The sequence below is a fragment of the Parasteatoda tepidariorum genome, chromosome 3, assembly GCF_982258835.1.
Source record: "Parasteatoda tepidariorum strain Cologne lab strain chromosome 3, Ptep-v5.0, whole genome shotgun sequence".
NCBI lineage: Eukaryota > Metazoa > Arthropoda > Arachnida > Araneae > Theridiidae > Parasteatoda > Parasteatoda tepidariorum.
Window position 1 is genome coordinate 73,525,102 of NC_141757.1, and position 16,929 is coordinate 73,542,030.

General features: G+C 27.8%; 1 protein-coding gene across 3 annotated transcripts in view; it reads left to right on the forward strand.

The window, feature by feature from the left end:
• The window catches only part of LOC107448419 (uncharacterized), a 153,220-nt gene that overhangs the window by 80,342 nt on the left and 55,949 nt on the right, over positions 1-16,929 (forward strand). Inside the window, exons 1-2 of one of the 3 annotated variants that reach the window (XM_087159585.1) lie at positions 2,222-2,384; positions 13,930-13,975. The exons of 1 other annotated variant lie outside the window; for it this stretch is intronic. The gene's annotated coding sequence lies outside the window, so the exon portion shown is untranslated. Of the gene's footprint in view, positions 1-2,221; positions 2,385-13,929; positions 13,976-16,929 lie in introns of those variants that run through there. One more of the 3 variants, XM_071181383.2, reaches the window with a different exon arrangement.

The following is a 16,929-nucleotide window of genomic DNA, read 5'->3' on the forward strand; positions in this document are numbered from 1 at the left end:
CCAGGGTACTTTTTAATTATGTGTAAATAGCGTAGTAGCACGACTAACATTCTCTTTTTGTTTGTAATTTAATATTCATTTTTAGTTGAAATTGTTGAATCAAAAAAGAAATTAAGGTTTATATATCTTTTTTATTGGTCTTTTCCGAAAAAAGTTTATATTTTTATAAGCCTTTACCAAGGAAAAAGTATACACATTAAGAATCACAAATAAAAATTTAAACGTGGAAAAAAACTAGACAGAAATCTAACATATCACTACTGATCAAGGAGATATTAAAATCATCAAAACCTACTTAATTGCAGAAGAAAACAGAAAGTATTTAAAAATGATTATTAGAAACTTCTAGATATTAATCAGTTTTTCATGCTTTTCTTCTCGCCTCACTAATGGTTTGACAAATTTCAATAGCATTTTTGTTAATTCTTTGCTTAAACATAAGTTTGAGAATTCGAAATATCTTTTTGACTTCATTTTTTTAAAAGATACAAAACCTATATATTAAGGGTGGTATGACGGAACACCTTGTATACAGTTATATCAAAATGAAGAAAAAAAATATGTTAAATTGATTTTTTTAAATCTTTAAAATATTCGCCTTTACGATTCGCAATATACTTCTTGCAAAATACATATTTATAATTTGTATCAATTTCTGCTAATTATAACTAAAGTTTTATTAAAACATTTACTTAAAATACAATCTTTTACGTATCTTTTCAATCGCTTCACATTTTTTTCTAGCTTTCAAATATAGCTGTTTTATTCAAAGTAAATTAAAATATAAGTTTTGATATTTTAAAATACATTTGATAATTTGAATCAACATTTTATTTTTCTCGAATAAAATATTGTTTCCTTACTTAGATATAGAAATATAAATTCAAATATTATAACTGAAGCTAATTAGATTTAGAATGAGTTAAATTTAGTACGTTCTAACCATTACTAAAAAATATAAGCTATATTTAACCATTATTTAAATTTATTAGTTCCAGGTGAAGGTTTAATTTATCTACGTCAAAACATATATCTTTGATATTGAATATTTTAAGCTCATTTTCAATAAACTTCACTATACCATTACTTTTAACGAAGGAAAAAGTTGAAGTTATTTTAAAATCCTTCACAATTTATTATCTGCTCGACTTTATCCACGCATTTAGCAGAAAATAGCTTTCATCATTTTTCTCATATCTATAAAAAATAATGAGCTTCGAATAACAGGCTGCATACTATCTGACTCAAAAAGGTTAGACATTTTTTTTTAATTCAGCTTCGCTTGTTTGCTTTAACGAAGTTGCCGTAGCAACAGATGGCTGCAATATTGATCAACAGTCTCTCTGTTTTTGGTAGATAACTTTATTCCGGAATTGTTTTATTTTTAATTAATATCGCAATATAAACAAAAGTTACTAGACACTTTTATTTTTAAAAATAATCCGTAAGTTCTTTTTAGATTATTTTCAGTGAAATTTCAAGTTTATGTTGAAAAACAATGAGTTATTGAGTTAATCAACATTACTTGGGTTATTTACCGTATTCTGGTTTATATAAGTAAAGTAATAAATCAGTAACAAATAATCGTAATCTTTATTATTCTATTTCTGTTTTAATTTTTTTTTGTAATTTTAATTTCTTATCTTTCTTTTTTATTATCTTAATCTAGAGCTATTGTTTTTCGTGTTAAAAATTCTTTCTTATGTAACCTACAAGTGCAAGATTTAAACAAAGAATGTGTTTTTATGTTTATACGAAGAAAAAAATGTTTTTTTTAAATTATTACAAAACTCTTTTAATTTATACGAAAAATGTATTGCTTAATTTATACAAAGAATGTATTTTTAGTTTATTGCAAAAATATACTTTTAAATTTAAACGAAGAATAAATCTTACAAAAAAGTATCTATACTTATAAGCAAAGAATGTACTTTTAAACTCTTATAAAGAATGTATTCTTAAATTTATGCGAATGATTTCTTCTTAAATTGATACAAATAATGTATTCTTAAGCTTGTATGACATATTAATTCTTACATTTATGCAAATAAATTATTCTTTAATTTTTAAAATAAGTTTTGTATGTTAACACACGTTATCTTGATTTGAGAAACATTATATACCTTTCTGTCAAAAGTCATTCTTTCAAACTGCCATCATATTCTCAAATTATATGAGTTGATTAACTTTTTTTTTTTAAATGAATATTTATTGAAAACATTTATTACTATATAACAGCAATACCCTGAACCGGGATCTTTAAAAATAAAATTTTTTTTGTATTTTTTTCTTTTTGAAGGAGGCAAAATGAAAGAGGCCACAAATAAAAGCTATGATAGAAGCCCTATGCTCCAAATTGGAGTGAAGAGAAAAGAAATATGTATGTATGTGTATTTTTTTGAGGGTTCAAACTCATTTTTAATACCTTTATAGATAATTTAAAAAGAACAAGAAAAAAAATTGAAAGTTTGGAGAATGTTTTCTCACTACATGAACATCATCAAGGACATTCTATCACAAATAATGTTTATACTGTCATTCTAAATTTTCAAATTTTCATAGTGGAATCGTGGATTGGTTAATTGTTCCAAAATCGTTTGTTTAAATATTTGGTTAGGCCCTCTTGCATATTTCACTGTATTAATTTCATATAAAATTAATATAAAACCATCAGATTATTTATCACTGATAATAGAAAATAAAAAAGTGAAGGGAAATAGAAATAAATAGTTACTGCGCTCTGCATAAGAAACAGAATTCAATTTTCTCACAAAACTAGTTACAAGGTTAGTCAACAGATGCCACTCTTGAATTGAAAAACTATAAAGCAATGTTTTCTGCTTCATGTCAGACAGACCATTCTGTCTAAAAAACTTACCAACGCCTATGAGTTTTGCTCTCATTTTGTTCTTTTGGTTTGCAGCTCCATCTCCCGAAAAACTTTGTAATTAATCTTAGAACTTACCAAGAAGAAATGTCAGTTTTCTTAAGCAGAACGATTCTATATATTTACGTTTTTTATTTAATTTTTTTCAATCATTGAAAAGCGTTATTAAGATGTTAAAATATCCTACCAAAAATGACAACTAAAAATGATGACTAATCGAACTAAAAATGACGATGTATGCGCAAATAGCAAGGAAATATATTCTAAAATAAAAAAAGAAAATTTTTTATGCAATAATATTAAATGGAATTACTTGCATGTTGCAGTCAGAATTATTTCACTAACATCCAATTTAAAAAAAATTACTTTATTGACAAAGAAACCATTTGTTTTTTTTTCTAACTAGCTAGTAGTTAGATTACTGGTTAGCGATAAAACTGTTGATAAACCTTTTAATCCAAACTTCAATCAATTTTTTTATTCTTTTAATTTTTCTCGTGATAGAAAATATTTTAAAAGCAAATCATTAGTTATTTGGCGCAACATATAAAATATATAGACATTATATTAGAGAGAATGGATGTACGGAATGCGAAATGGATGTTCATTATTATTTATGAGTTATAATTGTCATATAAAAATACGATCTTCGGAACGGGAATTCCGAGTCGAGGATATTTTATCTCCGCCATTATTGCAAAATTCTTATTTTTATGAATAAATTTACTGCCATCAATGGCTAATCACTTCGTTTACTTTGAATTTTTCTTTCAGTAAGGTGTAATTTTCACACCTCTCTTTGTTGTTATCGCTCGTTAAGAGGTAATAAACTTGAAATGAAAATGACCAAGATAATATTGCAAAAGTAAAACAATTACCTTTATAATCATTCAAGAATATTCATAGAAAAATTAACTATTAGATTAAAACAAATATTAGATGTAGGATAATCACTGGGAACTTGATGACGGATTGTACATTAAAAAAATGATGAATTTGCTTAAATTGTTCAAAGTTATTATTGCAATAAAAGTATTATTATTGTTTTACTTTAAAGTAGAAAATAAAAAAAATTAAATGAGTTATGCACAATATTACTCACTATAACGCAGAACTTCGTACTTACTCTATGATTTTGAGTAATTTTTCAGCATCAACTTTTAATAATTATATTAATTTATTTAGAAATTTTTTTTTAAAAAAAATATACATTTATAAACGACAATAACTTTACATTAAATATAAACATTAAAATGACATGTCATGAATTATTTATAACTTTACGATAATTCAAAATAAATAAATAAATAAATGATACTCTAGCTTATCTACTACAACCCCAAATCCGAACTTACTCTAAGACAAAGGATTAATTTTAATTTTGAACAATTAAACTGAAAGCACACATTAATGGTAATGACCTTTTTGTCAAAATTTTTGTAGCATTGATTTAATGTTTTACTTTATACTTGTTCAGAATTTTTCTTCCGACGCTGATAATATTCCATATCGTTTTAACCTAATTGTTATTACTTTTACATTTTACATCAATTTTTATTAAAGATTCCAAAAACATACATGAAATCATTTTGTACCTTTTTCCTAATTTCTCAATAACATCCCTAGTATTAAATAAATGTACCAATTAAGATTATTTTATCAAAATTTCCCTGGTGTTAAAATATTCAGCTCCAGTGTAGTTTTCCCATTAGGAAAATGTGAGTTATTGGAAAATGTTTTCATGTCTGTTCATTTTTTGACTAGATAAACTTTATCGACTAGACTAGATGAACTTCAACTTCATAACCACAAATAAAGAGCTGTAAGAATCTAAGAAATCAGGCTAAAATAAGCATTAAATAAAAAAAAAAGCAAACGATAATTTTAGAACTTCTTGAAGTTGATTGTTTTACAGATTGAGTTTTTATTTTTATTTTGCATGCTTTATTAATGTTTATACATAATATTAATTCAAAGATTTATTGATAATTATTCATAAATATTGTCTTGGTGGCGATTTTAATCTTTATGGATATTGAAAGAAGAAAAGAATTTTTTGACTTCAGAAATGTATGTTAGCTGGAGTCGAAAACTATTCCAGCCTATTAGACTATAAGAGGATAAATATCAATTGATGCAGTTTTTGCAACTCATGAGTTGAAATGTTGTAGTGTTAATGAAAGTCTATACAGGAAAAAACATTTGAGCAATGGAGTACTGGTGATTGCAACAAAGCGATCCCAATTTTCTCTCTTTTGTAAGTAATTTTCATGATATTATTTTAATAAGCATTATTTTAACTTATTTTTTAGCTATCAATCTAACGATATACATAAATAAATGGTAATGGTATTAATGATAATGGTATTAACATCCCAAATATTAAATAAATGTTCCACTTTCAGCATACTTTTCAAAAAAATCTCTTTCAGCGTGAGATATTTGGTAATATCTCTATTGGCTATATCTCTATAATCTATTTGGCTTTATTTTCATTTTATTTTCGACAAGCATTCTAAAAATATACATTAATGGTTATAATGTATCCTGTAGTTTATGAATAGCTTAAAAAGAGCTCCAAGTTTTAAATATGTGTACTATTTTAGTATACATTTCTAAAATTTCTCTTTAACCACTAACTTATCGCATTATATTTCAACTAAACCAAAGCTTTACAAGACAAATTTTTTTTGTGTGTATTAAAAACATCTTTCATCATGTAACATCTTTCTCAATGCGCAATAAATTAAAAATATTTTAATTTCCGAATAATTTAATAGTTCATGTATGATAGCATAAAACTGTAATTGATTGGAATTCTCAACGTTTCCAATAATTAGATTTTTCATACCGGTTGAGAGCAATTAACCGAGTTATCCTCGCAAAGTAAAAGAGTTCTTTTCGATAATTATTCAGGAGAAGTGACGTATCTTCTTTCGAATCTATCTACTGATTCATCCTATGGAGTTAGTACTCAACATTCTCATTAAATTCGTGAAAGCCTGCGGGATCCAATTTTTCCTTTTAAAAAGACTGCACTCCCATTTTTCCAATATTAATCTTTCACTAATGAAAAGGACAGGTATTAAACTTTTTCTTTTCTCTACTTTAGAGTAGAATCTGAAATGGATTCTAAATCTTCAGTAGAATCGACGATATGAATTAACGCTATTTGGCAGATGTTTCGTGGTTCGTAAAGTTAAGTGAAAATAAATTGTACAAAAGCATCTTTATGATGAATCGAAAAAATAATTGTAATAAAAATATTTTTCGTAATTTATTATTTGAAAAGCTTTATTTGAAGACTTATACTTTTTTTGTAAGAATGTTTTTCTAAATATGATTATATGTACTGACTATTTTTTCATTATTGGTGTTACATAAAATTAAGGCAATTTAACTATGTATTTCTACATTTTGCAGATATGATCTGTAACGAAAAAGACCACAATTTCATATATTCTTTAAATTATTTCAGTAAATTCTAGAGAAGCCCAGCAATGGTTTGAGTATATTTAGCACTTTGAAGATCTTTTTTTTTCTTCAAAAAACTCATTCTTTCTTTATTTTTCTCTGTTTTCTTTTTCTAATACTTTTTTTTACCTATGTTAGCTACTTATTCATATATTTTGCAATAAAAGTAGGTGGAAAAACATATTTTCTCGATGTCATAAAATGCTTTTTCAGAAGGCTCCTGAAATTTACCATTTTCCTTACAGTGGTAAATTTAAGACAAACGTTGACTACCCTTAAATAAATATATTTAAAAAAAATTAAAAATGGAATAAATATTTACAACAACGATCGATTCGTATATTTATAGTATGATTCGTATTATTATATGTATAGCTTGCATTCGTATTTTTTATCACTAGCATTTAACAAGTTGGGGAGAAGTTTGGGACATTTCGAGCAGAGTTTTATAGCTTCTAATAAACAATTCCTAACTTAAAAAATTAAATAACATTTTTAATAATAATATTTTTTGTATTTTCTAAATAAGAAAAATAAGATATGTTTTGACATATGAGAAATTACAATCGAAACAAAAATAATAAATTTATTATAATTAAAACTAGCTATTTAAGAAACAAATATAAAAGTTAGCAAAACAACAATGCTGTATAAAAATAAAAAAAAATTCAGAGCTCCTAGTGAATTAACAAACATGAAAAAATGAATGAATTATTTATTTTTGGAATTTATTATTAATTTCATTATAAGTTTATAATAATATATTTTAAATGTAATTTAATAAATACAATTTAGCACTTTACTGATTATTATGTGTATCATATCTCACTGCAATTGTAAATTTTAGTGTTGCTGAATAAAACGCATAAGGGCAACAACTTTATACCATGTAATGTAAATGAACATTTTGGGTGTTTCACTTCACCAAGAATTATCATTTGTTCTTGGAGTAGTGAAGCACTTCTTTGATGCTAAGTAGTTGCTACCATTTTTAGTGTTAAGACTCTGAAGCATTTTTTTATAGTACAATCAATAAAATTTAATCGACTTGAGAAAGGATTTAAGGAAAATTGAACTTATTTACCGCCTAAAACAAACAAGTACTAACAAAGTTTTAAAATATTTTTTAATTGAACAGTTTTCCAGGCGTCCGTCTGCAGTTTAAAAATAAAATCCTACGATGACAAAAAGATGAATTCTAGTTTGTTTAAAATATGTACGAAAAAGACAAGGAAGGACCGGAAGAATTTCAAATGTCTGAAATATTTATCTTAAGTATTACAATAACACATTGGTTGATATCCTATCTTAAATCGAAACGCTCTCCAAGCGATAATATCGTAGCAGCATGCATGCCTTGTTCACGTTCACACCCCTCTAAATTCTTATGCTATAGTGCATCACCGAAGTTTGCAAAGTTAGTCAATAAATTACTTATTTATAGTTAATTTTCTTAACCCTTGAAACTCTCTAAACGAAAGGATATCAAATTACAGAAGTAGTATAAAGAATAAGAATGCAAAATAATAATAAGAATGCAATAATTGTTTTTCAGTCTACAAATTATCTATACAAAATATATAAATATTAAAATTTCAAGAGGGAGAACATTATGTGACTTGCATTTCAGACCATTAAGTACGTACTCTTTTACTAATTCTATTTCAAAAGAAGTCTTCATCCTGATGAATAGAGCAAAATAAACACTTCACAATATATCGTGAGTGGTATGGAATACCCTTCTTTCAAACATCAATGTCTTAAAATGATCTTTGTATTCAACATTTTATAAATTTTCTAAACTTTATTTTATTTTATTTTATAACCGTCGTTGAACAGCAGACCCAATTTTATGGGCTTGCGACTACTAATGTTCAACTCCGTAGAGTTGTAATTTTGAACCCAATCCAGAAGACAAGGGAACTCCTGGATCGAGTATTGGGAGAAATTCGCCTTCGTGGAAGACTTTTTGATGGAACTAACCCACATTTACGTTTCGTGGATAGGAAGACCACGAGAACCTCCCACAGTTAGCCTGACGGTAGGGAGACTCTAACCCATGATCCGTCTACCACTGAGGTTATTTCACGTCAGCACTGTGGTCGATGCAAGCAGAATGCGGAATTCGTATCTACTAGGATTCGAACCTGGTTCGTCGCATTGGAAGGCGAATGCTCTATCCCCTGAGCCATCGCGGCTCTTCTAAACCTTATTGTAATTGACGATATTTTATTTAAGAGGAGTATTTGTTTTACTTTAGAACGGAGATTTGTTGATGTAGTTCATTAACGTCGCACTAGAGCAGCACAATGGGCTATTGGTGACGGTCTGGGAAACATCCCTGAGGATGATCCGAAGACATGCCATTTACAATTTTGATCCTCTGCAGGGGGTGGCACCCCCGTTTCGGTAGCCCAACGACCTTCACTCGAAGTCGAGGTTTTTAAGTTCGCGAAGTCGAGAGCAGTTTAACGAGAACCAATACCGCACACCCTCGGTTCCTATACAGACTGATCCAAGTGGTCACCCCACAAACTTCTGTGATCTGCTGGGAACCGTGTCTTAACGATCAGTCCACAGCGGGACTTAGAACGGACAATAAATAAAATAGAAAAAATGATGGAGCAAAACTGTTCTGAACATTGTTATTTTTCCAGGGGGAAAATGAAAAATAATGCTTTCGAACTAGAGTAAATGAATGATATTAGTAGCTAAGAGCTATAATTCTAGATTAGCGATACATGCTGGATAATAGCAACAAATTTAGAATGACGATAAGATGCATTAGGGGGCACTAATAAATGTTAGTTTAGTGGATTTCTCATGCTTTAACAAGAATAAATCACAATAAGAAGCATACTAAAACAGAAATAGTGTCAAAATAACTATCTGCCTCCAAATAAAATTCATGACCATAAAGTTATCAAAAAGGAATAAACATATGCAAGGGGTGCTCTCAAAATCCAATGGATGATAGTAAAAAAATGAGGTGGGATCTATTAAGATTCAGGAGATCCATTTTGCGAAAGAATCATCAGAAATGGTGTCGGGGCTTGAAGAAACTATTTTCGCACTAGCTTGATGTAAATAAAAGTATGGTTTTATTATTATTTTAAATTGTCATTATTTTTCTTTATATTTTAAAATAAACTTTCAAAAAATGGATGCACCAAAGAAACAAAAGAAGGAAAAATTCAGAACAGAATTGAATAAAGTTCAGAAACATATCAGGAATAAATATCAAATTGACAAAAAAAACAAATATAAGCAATATGGATTATAAATTTGTTGCTAAATATAATTCTACCCTTAAAATATAGTCGAAGTACTGCACTAAATTTTCATTTCGGTGTCATTCTATCCTTAAGACATAAAATCAAGTGCTTGGATGTCTTAAAGTCAATGACACGCTATTTCAAATCATTAGTCAGCTTCACATGGCACTCGATTATATAACTTTCTTTCAGTCAATTATTGAAGTAACTGTCTAATGGTTCTTAGAATGTCTCTTCAGGGTATATCATTATCCCAATATTATTCTACGAGACGAATATTTTACGAATAGAATACTTGAAAGCACTCACTAAATTTAAAACTTTAAGAACGATACTTTCAGAAAATAGAATTTCATGTTTCTAAAGGAGAAATCTTATGTAACTTGTTACTTAATGAGGTATAGAATCATATTATTTTTAAAATATGCAGCATTCTAATTCAAATTATTTATTTGAAAGTTTATCCTTTACTTGCATGTTTAATGATGCATAATACTTATATTTAATTGTTTACAATTGAATTAGTCCAGGATGCTCACTATAATCCGCATCTACTATTTTAGCTGTGAATATCGTAATAAAAATGGTGCCTAAGTATAGTAAAGTGGATATACGCTACAGGAAAAGATCCTTTACGGGACACACTGATGGAAACTGCAGAGTCAGTGTTTCTATCTCAAAAATAGAACAAAATAAAGGGAGTTCAGTAATCTACGAAGTTGTAGAGGTCCAGCGATTTATTATCAAAAAGCAAAACCTTTTGTAGGCGTAATATAAGAAAGAAAGTATAAAACATGAATTTGTTTATTTACAATTATCTACATTGGGACGTGGCAAAGTGATCTTACAGTAAGAACACAAGAACCGAGCTGAAGAAATACGTGTTTTCTTTTTTTGAAATTCTTCGTATATTTTACGATTTAAAGCCGTTTTGAAGACAAGACTATTTTCTCCGTTTTTCACCCTAATTACTAGCGGATTAAAATCCTCAAATAAAATTTCAGTTTTTCCCATGCAGTATTACGTTCCGTAATATAACTTTACCTTTTTTAAATCATTTTCCGATTATTTTGTATGCTTGCTTTAAATTTTTAGCAATTACTTAATGGTTTGTATTAAAAGAAATTCTCACTATCACTATTTCTTCATATTAACACACTTCATCCGCAGTAGCTCTGGGGACAGAGCTTGTGCTCTCCATTGAAGAGACCCAGGTTCGAATCCTAGAGATGACTGGCGGATACAAATTCGGTTGAAGGGAAATATTCAGAACTGCTGCGAGTACAGATTTACTTCGTAACTTTCATAGAAAAAACTTGTTTTTACATGGTAAAAGTGTAGTGAGACAATAGATTTATTTTATTTGTAATTTTTTTTGTTGAAAGAATTTGTTTTGTTACGGTAAAAAATTGCTATGGATTTTCTTAATATTTTTTTCGGAAAAAGCTTGTTCTTGTATGGTAAAAAATAATTGATGTTACGGATTTACACCGTAAATTTTACGGGTTGGAACAACCAACCCAGCTGCCAGTTTAAAACCGTAAATTTTCAGGGATTTTGATTACAGTGTGATGGTTATCATTCGATGCCTTTTATTTCGAAGCTTAAGGTAAGCTTACGCTTCAAAACGACATGCGGAATGAAAATAAGACGAAAGATATCTATGCCCAATCCACAAAACGTGACGAAAATAAGTGTCTAGAAAAAATTACTTGTTTTGTCCTTCTTTCTAAGATTACTTCGCCATGTGATCACGAAGGAAATCACAAATATACAATTATGTATTTTAAGCGTTCTGAATTTCAAGCTCTTTTTGTACTAAATTACTGTTTCTCTTCAGATTTGAAATCAATTCTTTCTTCTCTATCTTCTTCTTGAGACAATATTCAATATTTTGAGACGCATGTAATTTTTGAGACACGAATGCCATCTCAGCAGATTTCCACCAGGGTGAGCTTTAAGCAATTTCATCTTGTAAAGCGTAGAAACTATACTATGCATAGACACCACTTTTAAAATTACAGCGACAGCCGTTTGGCAGTTATGAAAATAAATGTGGACTTTAATCTGAAAGGTTTCTTCGTAAATATTTGTAATAAATAATGTAGATTGTAAATTTTTAGAGTGAGGCTCTAAAATGTCGTTCTAAGTGGGAGAATATTTTTCTGATATGAAAAAATTTATGAAGAAAATAAAAGATAAATTGTGCGATTCACTATATCAAGTACTTATTATTGATTCAGATACAATAGTATAAGTTGTAACGAAATTTGAAAAACAACAACAATTGGAATGAAAATTAAGTGTGTTTCCTTTTATTTTTCTCATGCTAAAAAAATAATTCTTTAAATAATTCAAATTCTTTAAATAATTCAACTTTCTTTACTATTGTAGGTAGTTGTCAAATCTCAAAACCTGAACCTCGGTACATTGCCTGAATATTACTCACTAAATTCAATACTCCCATTTTCTTAAAAGTTTTTCTAATAAATATTCCGTGTTTCTGGCTCTATGGGAACACAAAAAAGCTCGGTAATTTTTACCAAAGAGTTTTGGAAAAGATGTTTGGTAAAATCTATTCTAAAATATGATTTTACGATAAAATTTGGTATGCGTGATAAAATTTGGTAAAATTAACGTGATACCTTAAAACGCGGCACAAAAACCACTCTTTCGATTAAATGTACATTTTAGTTTTGCATTTTGTTACTAAATGAATGGTAATAAGAACTATAATTTTGAAAACCCGAATTTCCGGTAAACCGTTACTATATGAACGAAAAAATTACCTACTGAATGGCCGAAATATTTTATGTATATATATATTTTTTATGTTTTATGAATTATGTTTTTTTTATTCACTATATGATTATCCTTCAGTATCGTATCGGAATTTTTTTCTCTGTGGAAATACTTGCATATTTTTTTATTTAAAGTATCCTCTTTGATAACTTATTTTTAAAAGCACCTAATAATTGAAGAACAAATATTTGATGTGTGGTAGCATAAAAAAATTATTTTTGATGCAATTTTGGTTATACAATTTTTAAAATTTTGGATAAAAGCAAGGTAAAAATACCTATTTTATAACACCACCATTTACGTTCTAAAATGTTTCAAAATGAAGTTGTTAAACATTTTCAGTATTATACTTTAAATTACTGTGCTTAAACGAGTAACTAAGTATTAAATTAAAGCAACAATGCCATAGCAGTTTACAAGCATTATAACAATATTTTGAAAAAATTGCTCTTCATGTAAAACAAAAACAGCTGAAAAATGACACACACATATTAAAAAGATTTTAATCTAGTTTAAAAGAATTTTACAAGAAAGGTGCATATAAAATTCCAAGAGTAAGCGACAAAATCATTTTTTGTTATGGTGTAAATGCAAAAACTTGATACTTCAGTAAATGCAAATAAGTAAAATCTTGTATGTGTCTTGCATAATTAATGTTTTTTTTTCTAACACCTATTACTCGGGTTGTAATTATCGTAGATGCAACATTTCTGCCGGAATCAGAAGCTAAGATTTTTAATAATTACGTTAGCAAAAGAAATTACTTTAGAGAATTTTATCGAAATCTAACTTTTTCATTTTGGGAGATACAAGAAACTTACTTCATCACATATTTTAAAGAACACAATAAAGTTTTGTCTTATAGCTACAGTCGATCAATATAACTTCCTTTAGAAGTGATAATCATTCTACAAACTCGGGTTATCTTACTGGTTATTCATTTCTAAATTTTGAGTTCAATGTTTTCCCATATGTATTGAATATCTCGATGTTTTCTGCTTGTAATATCTATTTCTCTGAGACACTGATAAAAACAATTCACATAAAACAATATGTATTTTTCATAATATATTCTATCCATTATAACTTTGCTTTAAAATGTTCCTTTTTTTCCTTCTCTTGGCAATGTGCTAAAACGATACTTTTATTCAGAAACATAGGCAATTTTACTCAATAACATAAACGAAACATTTTTTTGTAGTTAACAAATATTTTTTAAGAGTAATATAATGCAATTGAAACTGAATGTTTCACCTAACACCGTGTGTATTTTGCATATTATGATGCAATGATTAAAATCTTGCTCTAAAATATTCCTTTTTTTTGTTGAAAATGTGTAAAAAGGATATTTTTACCTATCAGATATTTTTAACAGTTTCAAGTTATTTTTAATAGCACGTATCTACAAATAAAAATGAATATAATAGTTTGTTTGTAGCAATTTGTCTGATTAGAAAATTTTACCTGATAACAAAATAATTTCCTTTTCAGATGAGGACATGCGCTCTATTCACCAACAAGATATTTTATACATAAGGTAAGGATTAATTATACATTAATATAAAGTCATTGTATAAAACATATTATTAAATAATAAAACATATTATTAAATATTATTAAAAAGTGTGTTGCTAGTTAAGATCTTATTAAGAATCTATTACTCTAGACAAGATTATTCTTTTCACAAAAATAATTTTGACTTGTGTTACAGATTCACAGACTATTGTAATAGATTTTTTTTTGGAAAAATTGCTTGGGTCACAAATTGAATATATCTAACCTCTATTTTGTGTTGGAATTCATTATATATATTTTTTAATGAATTTTGAAGTCTTAAAAATAATAAGGAATTCTTCCCCGTCACTGCGAGTTGTTACAATAGTAAGAGCGTGACTCTCTCTTATTTTATGACATTTTAATTGGGAATTAGATTCAGAATCATTTTAAATTAAGAGACTATAATTCAGAGATTCAGATTCCCACACCCTGGCAAGATTTAAAATTCTCTCGCAACATCCCTGTTGCATAATATTTGTCTGCTGTTAATCTTAATCATGTGAGTATAATATATGTTTCATTTATGTAAGATTATGAAACAGAAACTATGCAGGTTAGTAAAAAGAATATAAACATAAATAATACATTTAAAACTGACTCCAGTGCTTATATTCTAAATAATAAAAAGAAACCACCTACCAACACCCACCACAGATTTGAGATTTCCTCTGCTAAAAACATTCAACACTTCTTCATCTTTTGATCTTGATTTCTGGGAATCATTCCATATTTCTAAAAAATTCTAATAATCTGATTAATGATCTTTGTTATATGTCAACCTTTCACAATGTTTGGATATTAATTTCTTACATTTTGCACCCTAGGGTTTCTCTCCAACCCCTTCACACCTGTTTCTTATGTTCCTTCTTTTATAATATTGTTCGAGCATTATCTTCCTCTCTTTCCATACGTGCTAAACGACTTTAAACGTGTTTGTCTCGTAACTTTTCCACAGTCATTTTATGTTTAGACATAGAGGAAGAATTTTATTTATGGAGTGAAAACTATTGTCTGTCCATTTCAGCACTTCTGATCGTGCTAATTCATGTTTTTTACGAAGCGATAAGTATGCCTTATCATCATTTGGATAGTACATAATAAGTGTTAATAATATAAGAGAAAATATTAAGAGAAATTACCATCCACAGACAAAGATTTTGCTAATTCCTTCAATAAGATGGATGAGCTAGCTGTTCATAACACATAACATAGCTTTTTTAACCTAGTAAACTTACATTTCTCATTTCTTTCTCAATATTTATTTTCGAACTATATTTGCTCTTCCGAACAGTGTCTGCTGAAGACCTAGCTTTACACTGTTAGGAAGTAGTGAAAGGTAGGAAACCCTTCATAACTCTCTCACTAAAACATGGAATTCATATCATACATTTATTTAAAATTCCATCAATTTTACCTATAAACTATTTGATTTTGAATTACCAACTGATTGGTGTTAAAGAAACGTAACGTGACTGAAGAGGCAACTCTAGTAACATTCTATGGTGCCCTAAATCACCTTAAAAGTCCTTACTTTAGTTGTATATATGTAGTTTTTTTTATTGAAAGAAATCATGAATAAATATGGGAAAATATTTGTTACCACCAAAAATGTCCAATGTATATTTTACCCTAACAAACTTTAAGAACCCTTGCTATAAATGTATTTATTTTTATCTTTATTCAAAGAAAGCAATAAGTAAATAAATAAAAAGAATCTAAACAACTATGGGAAATCATTTGTTATCCCAAGGAACGTCTATAGTATCCCAAGGTGTATAGTATCTTAACACACTTTATGAACTTTTTCTATAAATGTATACTTTTTATTAACCTTTTTCAACGAAAGCAAAAGGAAAAAGAATTTAAATAAATATGAAAAAATATTTGTTACCCCAAGGAATGTCTATGATATTCCCAGGTGTAGGGTATCTACCTCACACTTTATGCACCCTTGTTAAATATGTATTTTTTAAATTCGTTCAATTAACACAAAAAAGTGTGAGGAAAAGGTGTACAGGTGTTGTGTGGGGAGACACAGCAACTTACAACTTACCTGATTATTACGATTATATTCTGTAATAATTCACTCTGTTAGTTCAACGACGATGGATACCATGCTTACATTTACATTTTTAATAACTCTAATAAAACATAAGAAATTTAAGAGAAAAATATTTTAAATTTAATTTGACGAAATTTCATAGTAGATGCTTTCTTTAATCATTCAATACAAAAATAACTCGAAAAAAGCGTGTTTGATACAAAAAATAAGCTTTATGAAGCAGTGAGAACATGACTTAGTTAATGAGAAAATCCATAAATAATGCTAAATTACTTGAATCGTAGAAAGTTTTAGGGCAGCTGACCTTTTGATATTGAGATATATCACCAAAAATATCGATATTTAACGGTTTATTTTTTAATGATGATACGAATTTATATTATTTTCTAGCTTCTTAAAAGGAAAAAAATATATATATTAACGTTTAAGTGAGTGAAAAAAATATAATTATAATTATTAAAATTATTGTTTTAAAATGTCTTTACTTGAGTTAATTAAAGTTATTTTAAAGTTTTGAAACGAGGAAAAACTGAGCTTATTTTACATAAATTTATTCATAATGAGCACTTAAATAGTAACCTAATTTATGATGCTATATTTAGAATAAAATTTTGTTCCTCATTAGAATGTCTGAGATGGGAAAAAGTTTTTTTCTTAATGAGCAAAATTATAAATATATTACATTTTCTTATAAACAGATTTTGCAGCGGAAGGGAATTTTTTTTATTACTATGGGAAATTTTATGCAATGGTTTAAACAGATCAAAACACTCGTTTACTCTGTAACTCAAAAAAAAATTTTTTTGCTCATTAATTTAATTAATCAACAGAAAAGCCATCTATAAGCTTAAACCTGAAGTAATTCAAAAGTT